This window comes from Hibiscus syriacus, unplaced genomic scaffold, assembly GCF_006381635.1.
Source record: "Hibiscus syriacus cultivar Baekdansim isolate YM2019G1 unplaced genomic scaffold, ASM638163v2 tig00113123_pilon, whole genome shotgun sequence".
In the NCBI taxonomy this organism is placed as follows: Eukaryota; Viridiplantae; Streptophyta; class Magnoliopsida; order Malvales; family Malvaceae; genus Hibiscus; species Hibiscus syriacus.
In genome coordinates this window covers 389,385-402,161 of record NW_024063443.1, presented here as the reverse complement: position 1 = coordinate 402,161, position 12,777 = coordinate 389,385, and the positions used below count along the sequence as shown (strand labels likewise).

The 12,777-nt window shown below is 31.3% G+C and overlaps 1 long non-coding RNA gene across 1 annotated transcript; it reads right to left on the bottom strand.

The window, feature by feature from the left end:
- Positions 1-246: 246 nt before the first annotated feature.
- LOC120185488 lies at positions 247-448 on the bottom strand. The gene is made up of 2 exons (XR_005522126.1): positions 404-448; positions 247-350 (listed from the first exon to the last, which is right to left on the bottom strand). It is a non-coding gene; the product is annotated as an uncharacterized LOC120185488 (long non-coding RNA).
- Positions 449-12,777: the final 12,329 nt, after the last annotated feature.

Genomic DNA, 12,777 nt, shown 5'->3' with positions numbered 1-12,777 from the left:
TTCTTCTATATTATGTACGAATTTGGTTGCTTCGGTAAGTCATGAAAATGGATTGAAAATTTTGCAACATTTTCAAATAATATACCTAAATGAGCATGACCCTTATACATAAATGGCGCTTTACTCAACTGTTTTAATGAATCAAAACAAAATTATGAAATTTATATTTAAAAACTATACAAATTCTATTAGTTCTTATAAATGAATAAAGACCTTACAATATTTTCTGCAATATTCTTACGCACTTCATTGTCGCCAAGAGAGTCTAAAACGTAATTATGTCCCTCCACAACATCAACAACTAATAAAAACCAATGATTGCCTTGTATATCATGTAAAGACACATATACCTACAAAATAATGTGAGTTAAAAATACAAGCAAAAAAGAAATTATAAATATACATGTTCAACATTACTACTATAAATAGTCATAAAGTCCTCTATCCATCGGGTATGAAATTTGACAATGCTATAACTTTTTCTTGTCTTCTGTCCATTTGCGTAATCCGTAAGGATATTGTGAAGAAACATTAAATTAGAAAATGTCATTAACATATATACCTGTAAAATAATGTGATCCCTAGTTCAAAATTTTTTTACCTGAAATGATACAAACATATATAACTTCTTTCGTATAGGCTCTTCTCTTAAGTGCAAATCGAATAGATATAGATCGATAAACTATAAAATATTTAAAAACAATACAAACACTTGTATTAATAATGACCAAAATAATAAATATTGACCATGTAAAATATTTATTAATTTAATCTATAATACCCAATCAGATAACCACTTCTCTGGAAAAACACTGTGAACATTGGCAACATCCAACATATTATTCTTCACCATGTAAACAATGTTGGATGTATTATTTCAAGTAGCAACATTCGTACAAATTATGTGTTCTTCAGGCATTAAGAACTCCAAATTTTTCTTATATACATCACTTATTATACTCATTTTTTTGTTGCTAACACATCACCAACCACATATTTATACTGCATGACAAACATTTAAATCATAAATATATTTCTACTGCATTAAAATAACCATGAAATATAACCAATAAAGAATGATGAGGTATGCATACCTTGGTATGCACTTTAGATGTTCTAGCTCTTTTTTTCGATGCCATATCTTGCGATTTTGGATCATCAGCAAAATCAACACGTGCAGTTAAACATCTCACACTCTTGTCTTGTTAGGAGCCTTTAATCTTTGATAAAGCTTTAGGACCGTTTGACATTTTCGATACCATTTTTTTATCATTGTACTATCCTTCAACGTAACTAATTGACTAAGAAATCGATTGGGACAAAATTGAAAGTTAAAAACTTCGACCGTAATTTTTGGAAAACCATCACTGTTAGTCTTGATGTTGTCTTCAGAATTAACTTGAAGTTTTCTTTTGCCCATAGGTTCTAATAAGGGAGAAGAATAATCACAATCACAACTAATAAATGGAGACGAACTCATTTTTTTAATATCACTCTCGATTTCTTCCTTCAATGATGCGACACATAATTCTTCATCTATATGTGATTTGTTCTCTAAACTCTCATCTTTCAATGGAACGCTATACAAATTTGTCTCTTCTGCTTTATTATTTAAAGCATCCTCATTTAATGATCTTTTCATATTACTATGTGTCAATATGCTCACTAATTTTTCAAATTGGCCATTCAATTTTTCAAATTGACCTTTTAATTCTTTAATTTGACCCTTCATTATAGAAAAGTCATTTTTTTTTCAATATTTTGCATGTAACACCCCCAACCCGTACTCGACCCGAATACGAATCTGAGGTGTCACATTGACATTTCAAAACATTTACTTGTACAAAATAGTGAAAAATTTTAAAACTTTTATTAACACACACAACTATATTTACATAAATTACAATCATATGATTTTACAAAACCGATTAGAGCATATCAGATTCAAACATTTATTTACATGCTAACTACAATCAATATTATAAAATACATACTATTCATTTCTCTTCTGATATGACCTTCAGTAAGGAGAAACTGATCTGTCTTGCTCTTTATCATTCCATAAGCTCATCAAAACCTACATGTGAAACATTCACACGCTAAGTCGTTGACTTAGTGAGACATATAAAACATATAATTTAAACTCTTACTTATAACAATGCATGTACAATTAACATTATCATATCATGCAAAACTATATAACATTTCATATAATCCGATATATTCATATACATAACTCATCCTTTCCATCTTTACCTCATTCCATTATCATTTATATCTTTTAGTCATTCTTAATTAAGTAATACAGACAAAACAACTTATATTATATTATGCATAGCATCCTATAATCCTTGTAATCCATTCCTCATAACTTGTCACATATACACATATCACATATAATATATTTATATTATTGCTTTTATTAGCCCATGTATATTGTTGAGAACTTAAGGTATGTGAGTACATTGAGGTTGTGCACAAATAGTGTCACCACAGCTCGTATAAATTCCCACTATGGGCACTGAATATTTGTCCTGAAGGACCGCGTAGAAATGTCCCGAAGGACCACTCCCTAAGAACCATATACATAATACAATGGACCAAATAAGTGTACCGAAGTACCACATACATGTTCCACGGAATTACATATATATCCCGAAGGACCACGTAGAATTGTCCCGAAGGACCGCGTAGACCCTCGAATCTTGACATGCCAACTATACCTCTAGATCTCATGACACATAACATGGGCATTATCTTTATACTTATCATTTCACATAACACGTAGTTCACTTTCACATATCACGTAGCTTATATCACAAAACTTGGATCACATATACTACTTATAATCATGTAGATCACTTTTGCATAGCTTATATCTTATTATTATGATTTCTCAAAGTCATACATTCATATGTTCATTTTCTTCTTATAATAATCACATATACACATAATCTCATAGTTCTTTCACATAATTCATTATAAATTTTCATAAGATCACATCCAGTCACGTAGTTCGTTTCCATATAATTCACATATACCTATATTCCTTTTCATATAATCACATAGTCATATAATATTTCATATGACCTCATATATCACATCACATAGATATATACTCCAATACTCATAGTTACATATTACTTAAATTTTTCCTATTTACATCATTCAGGTCATTTAGCTTCTATCACAAAGTCACTTATTTTATCTCTTATTCTTATATGTTCATATTTATTATATAACATATAACCTATGTCATATTTATAAACATATATCTTATATTATATGTGCATATCATCATTTTATATTCAAGTTCCCTAAGTGTTATATTATTCTTAGTTCATTCTATAATTCAATCTTATATAATTTTCTTCAATTCTCCATAAATCATATAACTCTAATGCACTAATTCTCATAATTGATCATACTACTATGTACTTGTCTCATTCATGTTTCTATTATTTATATAACCTTAACACATGTTTACTTAGTTCTTATTGTTCTCATGAATTCACTTTCATCATATTCTCATATTATTACATATTTTATTGTTGAATGATGTTCGTTATAAAAAATTTAAGGAAATAAATGTTTTTATAAATAGTACTATACGGTATGAACAATATCGTGAACAGTAATCAACAATACCGAATGCTAAAATTTTCCAGGATGCTATAGGGGTATCGATACCCTGCTACAGGATATTGATACCCTACTACAGTGTATCGATACCCTTGCTACAGTAATTTCGGTCAACATGTATAAAAGTTATAAAAATTTAACCTTTGATCACTATAAAGTTATCATTTACATATATATGTTTAAAACAATACAAAAACTCAATCATATAATTTATATTTATTTCCTTATAACTCTTCATACTCGTATATTTTCATTTCTATATATCACATAGATCTTATCATATGATTTATCTTTTATACTCACATAAAACACATAGCACATACCAGAACCTATAAACTCATATAATCAAACATACATACAAATCATGTCATTCACATACTTATAATCATAAATTTATACATTCTAATATAGGAAATAGACTTGTCACAAGTCTTAATTCCATAGCATAACTTACCCTTATTATCATACACTCACCTTAGCTACTTACCAATAACAATTCTTGTTCTCTCTTGAATCTTACTCTGATGACCCATTCGAATTTTGTTGTCGTTTCAGAACTTGCTTATACTCGATATCTACACAATCATACATTTTTAAGGTAATTATCAAATATCTACACCATGTAATTTGATGCTAATAACTTAAACTAATTTAATGAACCAAACTTCAACTTTTCCTTTAGGGGGGTATCAATAATACCATCCCTAAGGTATTGGTACCCTTATTACATTCTGGAATTTTTCGATCAAGAGGGTATCGGTACCTATTGAATGGGTACCGATACTCTTTGCCCAGAAATCACATTTTAAGCACGAAATTCACTCTTTTCAGCTTCAACACTTCATGTTTCCTCATCTTTCATGTTCTTAACTTACAAATACATGCTTAAACTCATTTATATCCATTTATCTCATCTTAAACCTCAAAATCCTCTTCTCTTTATGAACTTTAAGAATCATACTCAATTTTTAACATGTTTTAAATCCAATTATAACATTTCATATCTCTTAATTAGACTGATGACAAGTCAAATTTAACTTCAAATTCAACTTATCAACTATTTTCCAGAAATTCATTTATAAACTCCTTCACTTTAATCTCTCATAACTTCTTCATCTTTTGATTTTAAGATAACTTAAGTGTTCCTTAAGCTTAGTTATCATCTAATGATAAAAACCCAACCATAAAATCAACAAATAATTAACTAACAAAGAAACTCACCTTTGCCTTTGGGGGTTCGGTGAAGAGAGAATAAAACAAGAAGAAGAAGAAGAAGAAGAAGAAGAAGAAGAAGAAGAAGAAGAGAGTTTGTAGATAACTCTCCCCCCAACTCCACGTAATTCATTCTTATCAAGGGGGAAAATATATGTTGATTTAATCGATCGAAAATTATAGCCAAGAGGGGGGTGATTTGGCAATTAAAAATTCGATTGAAGCTTTTGCAGGAAATTGAAAATATTTGCACAACGATTTAGAGTGGTTCGACTTTCTCAACCAAAGTCTACGTCCACTACCTTAGCTATCCACACTAAGGATTTTCCAAAAGTTCACTAACTTGTCTTTCTTTTGAGGACAAAGAGTAACCTTACAAATCCCTCAAGAATTATACCCCAAATTCTTGAGAGCACTCTCCCCAAAAGAGAACAATACAAATTTTGCAAACTTACAAGAAAATCCTCACAAAGAAAGATGTTTGCAAAATTCTAGAACAAAGAAAGAACACTCAAGAATAATACAATTCAGTACAATAAGTGCTCTTGAAAGCAAAGATGAATATTAAATGAAATAGGATTGAAAATGCTCAAACTTGAGGTTTGATGTTTTCTCTTTGATTCTCTTTTGATTCTTGATTCTTATTGTTGATCAATGGCTTCTAAGCCTGTTTAAATATTCTTTGGATCATTACTGAACATTGGGGATCATTAGTGGAGTTAATAGAGTCATTGTTGTGTGAAAAAAATTAATAAAATCAGTTGGGAGCGTGTGTGCATCAATGCATAGTCAAGGTGTATCGATGCATCAAGTGTAAAATTCAAATATTTCGACCGTTGGAACACTTACTGCATCAGTGCACTAAGGGTGCATCGATGCATAAAATGCATTCGAAATGGGGTGTGCATCAATGAGTGCATCGGTGCATCCCTTCACAAATTTGATTTTTGGATCGTTTTTGGATCGAAATACTTTGTGAAAATTGTTTCAAAAACATTTTAAGTATAATACAATTTTACACTTTAGTAAGGATTGAAGTTAAACTTTGAAAGACTTGGAGTAATATTTTGATATTCGAATAATTATATCGAATATACTTATAAAATCATTTGTAAAATCTTAAAATTCATTTAACTTACATTGTTATATAGAAACATCAAAATGTTTTCAACAATCTCCCCCTTTTTGATATAACAAAACATTTGAGTAAATTTAAGATTTTCTATGAAAATTATTTTTGAAATCAATTTTATTACTCCCCCTTACTATAATACATCTTACTTCTCCCCTTTTTTGTTAAATAAAAAAGACTATAAAACGTTTTTTAAAGAAGATTTTTGAAAAACATAGCCAATGATTTTGTAAATAGCGTAAGCTACTAAGATCACAATCAAGAGAAAGGTTAGCCATAGTTTCATAATTCAATTCATAATAATGAATGTGAAATGGTAAAATTGGTCATATGCTAAATGATGCAAAAATCTAATAAACCAATATAAGTTCAAAAACCAAATATATAAATATAAGTTCAAGCATTCAAAGTTAAACACCCAAATAACATAAACAACCCACAAACATTCAAAATGTGAAAACGATAAGTTCTAAATCCACGAAAGCAAAAGCAAGGCAAGGTCTAGTCGTCCATAAGAGGATCGGGAGGAGGATAATGTGCTTGCACTTCAAATGTGAGATCATCCATATGTTCACGTATCTCCCATTGAAACTCAATCAGTTGTGATTCCATGGAAGCAAACCTCAGATTAAATGATTCCATAAATGATCAAAAATATGGAGGCATTTGTTTCTCTTGATGTGCTGGTTCTGGTGCTGGCTCATCGTCTGGTACGTGATCATCAATATCTTGCATAAGCTATTGAAACTCTGGATCATCGTCTGCAGCTGGTGCTGGTCGAGGTGGAGCATGAGAAGAGCTAGGTGCAGGAGGAGCTCGTGAAGAACTACCTCCTAGAGTTTGCTCAGTGGGTCTATATTCCCATTGACCCGTTACCTTATCTTGTTTCCATCCAGCTTTCTTTAAGGAAGTTAGGTTGATTTGGTTTTGGAGAGGCATGGGAATGTCAATCGAGACCTTAAACCATAGTCGGATAAATAAATTAGAAAGAAGACACTCGTAAACTAAAGTTTCGACATTTTTGGAAGGAATGACGTTTACAGTATCGACAAGCTCACCAAAGATAATTTGTGGCAAATTAATTTTCTTATTATGTTGGATACAATGTATCTACCATAAATCTATGAATCTAAGTTTAGAGTACCTACCTCCGGATGGTCTAAACCACCAAGAGATCATCAAATGAAGGAAACGATCGTGATCAATTCTTAAGTTACTAACACTATCATTAGACTTATAGGGAGTAGCCATAAGATCTTTTTCATTATCTATCCCATCATCGCCTAAACCGAAAACATCAGCAATTATTTTTAAATTGATAAAAATGACTTCTCCTAAGAGATAGGATCGTATGCCTATGGTTGCGGTTTGAATAGCATTTTGAACATAGATCGCATTTGAATAAAAAATGTGAACTAATTGTTGATAGACAATGGGTTGAATTTTGCACAACTTATCAAATTTCCAGGAAAGAAGAACAAGAAGACAACATAATTGAATCAAAAACATCTAAATTAAATCAATGATTTTTGAAAATATAAAAAATTATTTCAAAATTTTCAAAAAGTTTTTTTAAAAAATGAGTGTTTTTGACGAAATTGGTTGTAAAATTTAGTTTCTAAACACTTAATAATCAATGGCCGATGTAATGTTCATCCTAGAACTAATTAAAACTAGTCCTAAGTTCAAAAATTAATAAAACATGGGTTTTAAAAAAATTTACCTTGAAATTTCGGATTGAGAGGAATGTGATGTTGTTTTGCACGATTTAATGATGCAAGCAGGATTTGGAGTTGAAAAATGATCGAAATCTAACAAGAATACGTTGATTTGAGGCAAAGAAGAGATTTGGAGTGAAAAGAGAGGGGACGACCAGTTTGAGTAGTTTTAAGGGCTTTAAGAGAATGAAGAAGAAATAGGGTTTTAATACCCAAAACCCGATGGGTGTATCGATGCACTGCTGAGTGCATCGATGCACATTCAAGGAGTGCATCGGTGCACCTTCATGATGTATCGATGCACATTCATAGGATGTATCGATGCACTGATAGTGTATCGATGCATTATGCACAAAAATGTCAAAAATCCGTTTTAAACACTTAAAATGCTAAAATTATTTCTCACCTTAAACTACATTTGAGCATATAATTAATTCTCACCAAATATCTTAAACTCCCCCTAACTATTAACATAGAATGCATTCAAAAATGTTATTTTATAAGCATTTTCAAATCTAATTTAAAAGTGCTAAAATTATTTTAAACACTAAGTGAAGATAGGTCAGTTAAACTTAATTCTCTCATAAGTGTCCAAAATCTTTCTTTGTCAAAAGGTTTTGTAAATATATCCGCTAATTGGTGCAAATTATCAACAAATTCTAGAACTACATCTTCCTTAGCGTCTCTAATGAAGTGATGTCTAATTTCAATATGCTTAGTTCTAGAGTGTTGGATGGGATTTTTAGTGAGACAAATAGCACTAGTATTTTCACACTTGATAGGTATGGTACCTACTTCAATTCCATAATCAAAAAGTTGTTGTTTCATCCATAAAACTTGTACACAACAAACTACCGGCTGAAATGTATCCCGCTTCAGTGGTAGATAATGCAACACAATTTTGTTTCTTTGAAAACCAAGAAATCAACCTATTTACTAGGAATTGACAATTACTGGAGGTGCTTTTCCTATCTAATTTGCATCCTCCATAATCCGCATCTGAGAAGGTATGCAAGCTAAAGCTAGAGTCTCTAGGATACCAAAGATCTAAATGAGGAGTGTCCTTAAGGTATCTAAAGATCCTCTTAACGACTAGTAAATGTGATTCCTTAGGGCTTGATTGAAATCTAGCATATAAGCAAACACTAAACATAATGTACAGTCTACTTACGGTTAGATAGAGAAAAGAGCCAATCATTGACCTATACAATTTAACATTCATACATTTACCTCTTTCATCTTTGTCAAGCTTTGTTGATGAGCTCATTAGAGTGGCATGAGGTTTCCCATTTTCCAGTCCAAACTTCTTGAGCATATCCTTGACGTACTTAGCTTGATTGATGAAGATGCCATCTTTTCTTTGCTTGATTTGGAGTCCCAAGAAAAATGAGAGCTCCCCATCATGCTCATATCAAATTCACTTTGTATTAGCTTAGAAAATTCTTGGCAAAGAGCATCATTAGTAGAGCCAAATATTATATCATCAACATAAATTTGAACTACTACTAAATCTTTACCTTTATTCTTTAAAAACAATGTAGTTTCAACCTTCCCTTTTGAAAAACCTTTTTCAATTAAAAAGTTTGACAGTCTTTCATACCAAGCTCTAGGAGCTTGTTTTAAACCATAAAGTGTTTTTGTCAATTTAAAAACATGATCTGAAAATTTTGAATCTTCAAAACCAGGAGGTTGTTCCACATACACTTCTTCTTTTTATAAAACCATTTAAAAATGCACTTTTAACATCCATTTGATATATTTTGAATTCATTGAAACATGCAAATGCTAATAACATTCTAATTGCTTCCATCCTAGCTACATGAGCGTATGTTTCATCATAGTCTATGCCTTCTTCTTGAGTATACCCTTGAGCAAAAAGTCTAGCCTTGTTCCTCACTATGTTACCACTTTCATCAAGCTTATTCCTAAATACACATCTAGTACCTACAATAGATTTATTACTAGGCCTTTCAACTAATGTCAATACTCTACTTATCTCAAATTGATTTAATTCTTCTTACATATCCATTATCCAATTTTCATCAATTAATGTTTCTTTAATATTCTTAGGTTCTATGTATGAAATAAATACAACATAATTACATATATTTCTAAGAGAATATTGAGTTGTTACCCCTTTGGATGGACACCTATAATTTCACCATCCTTGACATAGTTGTACTCTCTTGGGAAAGATACTTCCCTTTCTTTAATGGTTGGATTCTCGAGGGGATCGTAAGTTTCCTCATCTTTCATTTCTTCCTTTGATGATGGTTCTCCAACATCATGTCTATCGTCATTTGAATTTACAATACCTACATCATCATTTACACAAGAATTCTTCCTCGAAAGGGGATTAACATCGAAAACAACATGTATAAACTATTCTATTACTAAAGATCTTTTATTAAATACCCGATAAGCCTTAGAATTTAAGGAATAACCCAAAAAAATTCCTTCATCACTTTTAGCATCAAATTTGCCAAGATTATCTTTACCATTGTTTAAAACAAAACATTTACATCCATAAGGATGAAAATAGCTAATGCTAGGTTTTTAATTTTTGAAAATTTCATATGGAGTTTTCTTTAAAATTTTCCTAATCATTACTCGATTTATAACATAATAAATGGTATTTGTGGCTTCTGCCCAAAAATATTTTGACAAATTGTTTTCACAAAGCATAGTCTAGCCATTTCTTCTAAAGTTCAATTTTTCCTCTTAACAACTCCATTTTATTGAGCGGTTCTAGGTGCTGAAAAATTATGACTAAAACTATTAGAATTACAAAAATTGGTAAATCCAAGATTTTCAAATTCAGTGCCATGATCACTCCTAACACTAGTGATGGAGTAACCTTTTTCATTTTGGATTACTTTTGAAAAAGTGATGAATTTTTCGAATGCTTCATATTTAGTACTCAATAATAGAACCCAAGTATATCTAGAATAGTCATCTACCAAGACAAATGCATATTGTTTTCCACCCAAGCTAGTAGTTCTAGTTGGCCCAGAAAGATCTATATGGATCAATTGTAATACTCTACTAGTTGATACATCATTAATGGACTTAAAGGAAGCTCTAATTTGTTTTCCTTTATCACAAGCATCACATATTTTATCTTTATCAAATTTTAGCTTTGGCAACCCTCTTACTAAGTCTCCTTGAATTAGTCGTTGCAAAACACTCATACTAGTATGTCCTACTCTCCTATGTCATAACCAAGTATCATGTTCATCCTTAACAACTACGCATAAATTTGTCATTTTAATGGAATCTAAATGCATCATGTAAATATTTCATATTCTATGGCCAATAAACATAATCCGATTAGATGCAATGTCGATTACTTTACAACCATTAATTTCAAATATGGCATTGAATCACTTATCACATAATTGACTAATACTCAATAGATTATGCTTTAATCCATTCACATATAACACATTTTTAATTTGTATGGAAGAGGTATTACCTATAGTACCTATACCTTCAATGTAACCTTCTGAGTTATCACTAAAGGTCACCACTCATCCTTTTTTTGCGTTAAGCTCTATGAACCAGCTCTTGTCTCCGGTCATGTGTCTTGAGCATCCACTATCAAAGTACCATGAGTTTGAATTTGTTTCACGTGCCTTGTAGTAATGCTCCTTTCCCTACAAACATATATTAATTTATAATTTTTTGTACCCGAATTCTTTTGGGTCCATATTCATTCGTACTTAAAATCCTAGTCTCCTTGGGTATCCATTGATGTAGGATATTCTTATCTTTAGTAGTAATGAGTTCTTTAGGAACCCATATACCATTTAAGATTCGTTGAAGACTTCTATAATTGTAGTTTCTAAAACTTTTTCTAACAAAGTTGGATTTTGAATTTTCTCCTTTTCCAAACGTTTTGTACCAAATTTATTAAAATAATTTTTAAGATCATCAATTTCTTTTTGATGATCATCATGAACTTTTGAAAGTAAGTTATGCAAATCAATATTTTTCTTTTCAAAATCATCAAGTTTGATTTCTAATTTTTTAATCTTAGTTTCAAGCTCATTGTTGGTCTTGGACATAAGACTATTTTAGTTTTTCAATTTTGAAATATCATTTTTGTATTTTGAAAATAAAGTCTTATAATATGAAGCCAAACCATTATAATCCTCTAATAACTCATCATAAGATAAATCATCTAAATCAAATGAGTTAGAGGTTACCTTAGAGCTATCCCCGATGGCCATCAAGCATAAGTTTGCAACTTCTTGATCCTCTTCATCGGAACCTTCCTCATCGCTCCATGTAGCCACATGAGCCTTGTGCTTCTTCTTGGATTGACCCTTTTTTCTTCAATTGAGGGCAATCATATTTGACATGCCCCGACTTTTTGCATTCATAGCAAATAATGAGGTCTTTCTCATTCGGTTCATTTTTGAAGCCTTTATTCCTTTTGAATTTTCTTCCTTGGTTGGGCCTCATCAATTTTCTAAATCGTTTGGCAAATAATGTCATTTCTTCATCATCGTCATCTTCATCCGAATCACTATCATCTCTTGTAGATTTGAGAGCAACTCCAATATTCTTCTTCTTTTCCTTCTCCTTTGGCGTCTCGACAATCTTATCGAGGTCTACCTCATCTTCGAGCATTATTTCATGAGTGAGGAGGGAACATTTTAGTTCTTCAAGGGTTAAGGACTTCAAGTTCTTATCCTCGATGATTGTCGTCTTCTTTGATTACCATGATTTTGGAAGTGAGTAAACTAATTTCCTCATGAGTTTTTCAATCGGAATGATCTCTCCATATAATTTGAGACCATTGAAAATCGTTGAAAATCTATCCGTCATAGCTTTGATATCTTCATTCGGTTTTATCCTGAAATTTTCATAGCTATGAGTTAGAAGACTAATTTTAGATTCTTTTACCTTGTCTGTGCCTTCATGAGTGACTTGTAGTTTATCCCATATCTCCTTGGCGGTTGTACACGATGAAACTCTTTCATATTCATCCAGTCCAAGTGCGCAAAATATGATATGAATGGCTTTGGAGTTGAGCTAGAATATTCTTGTCTCTCCTTCACTCCACAA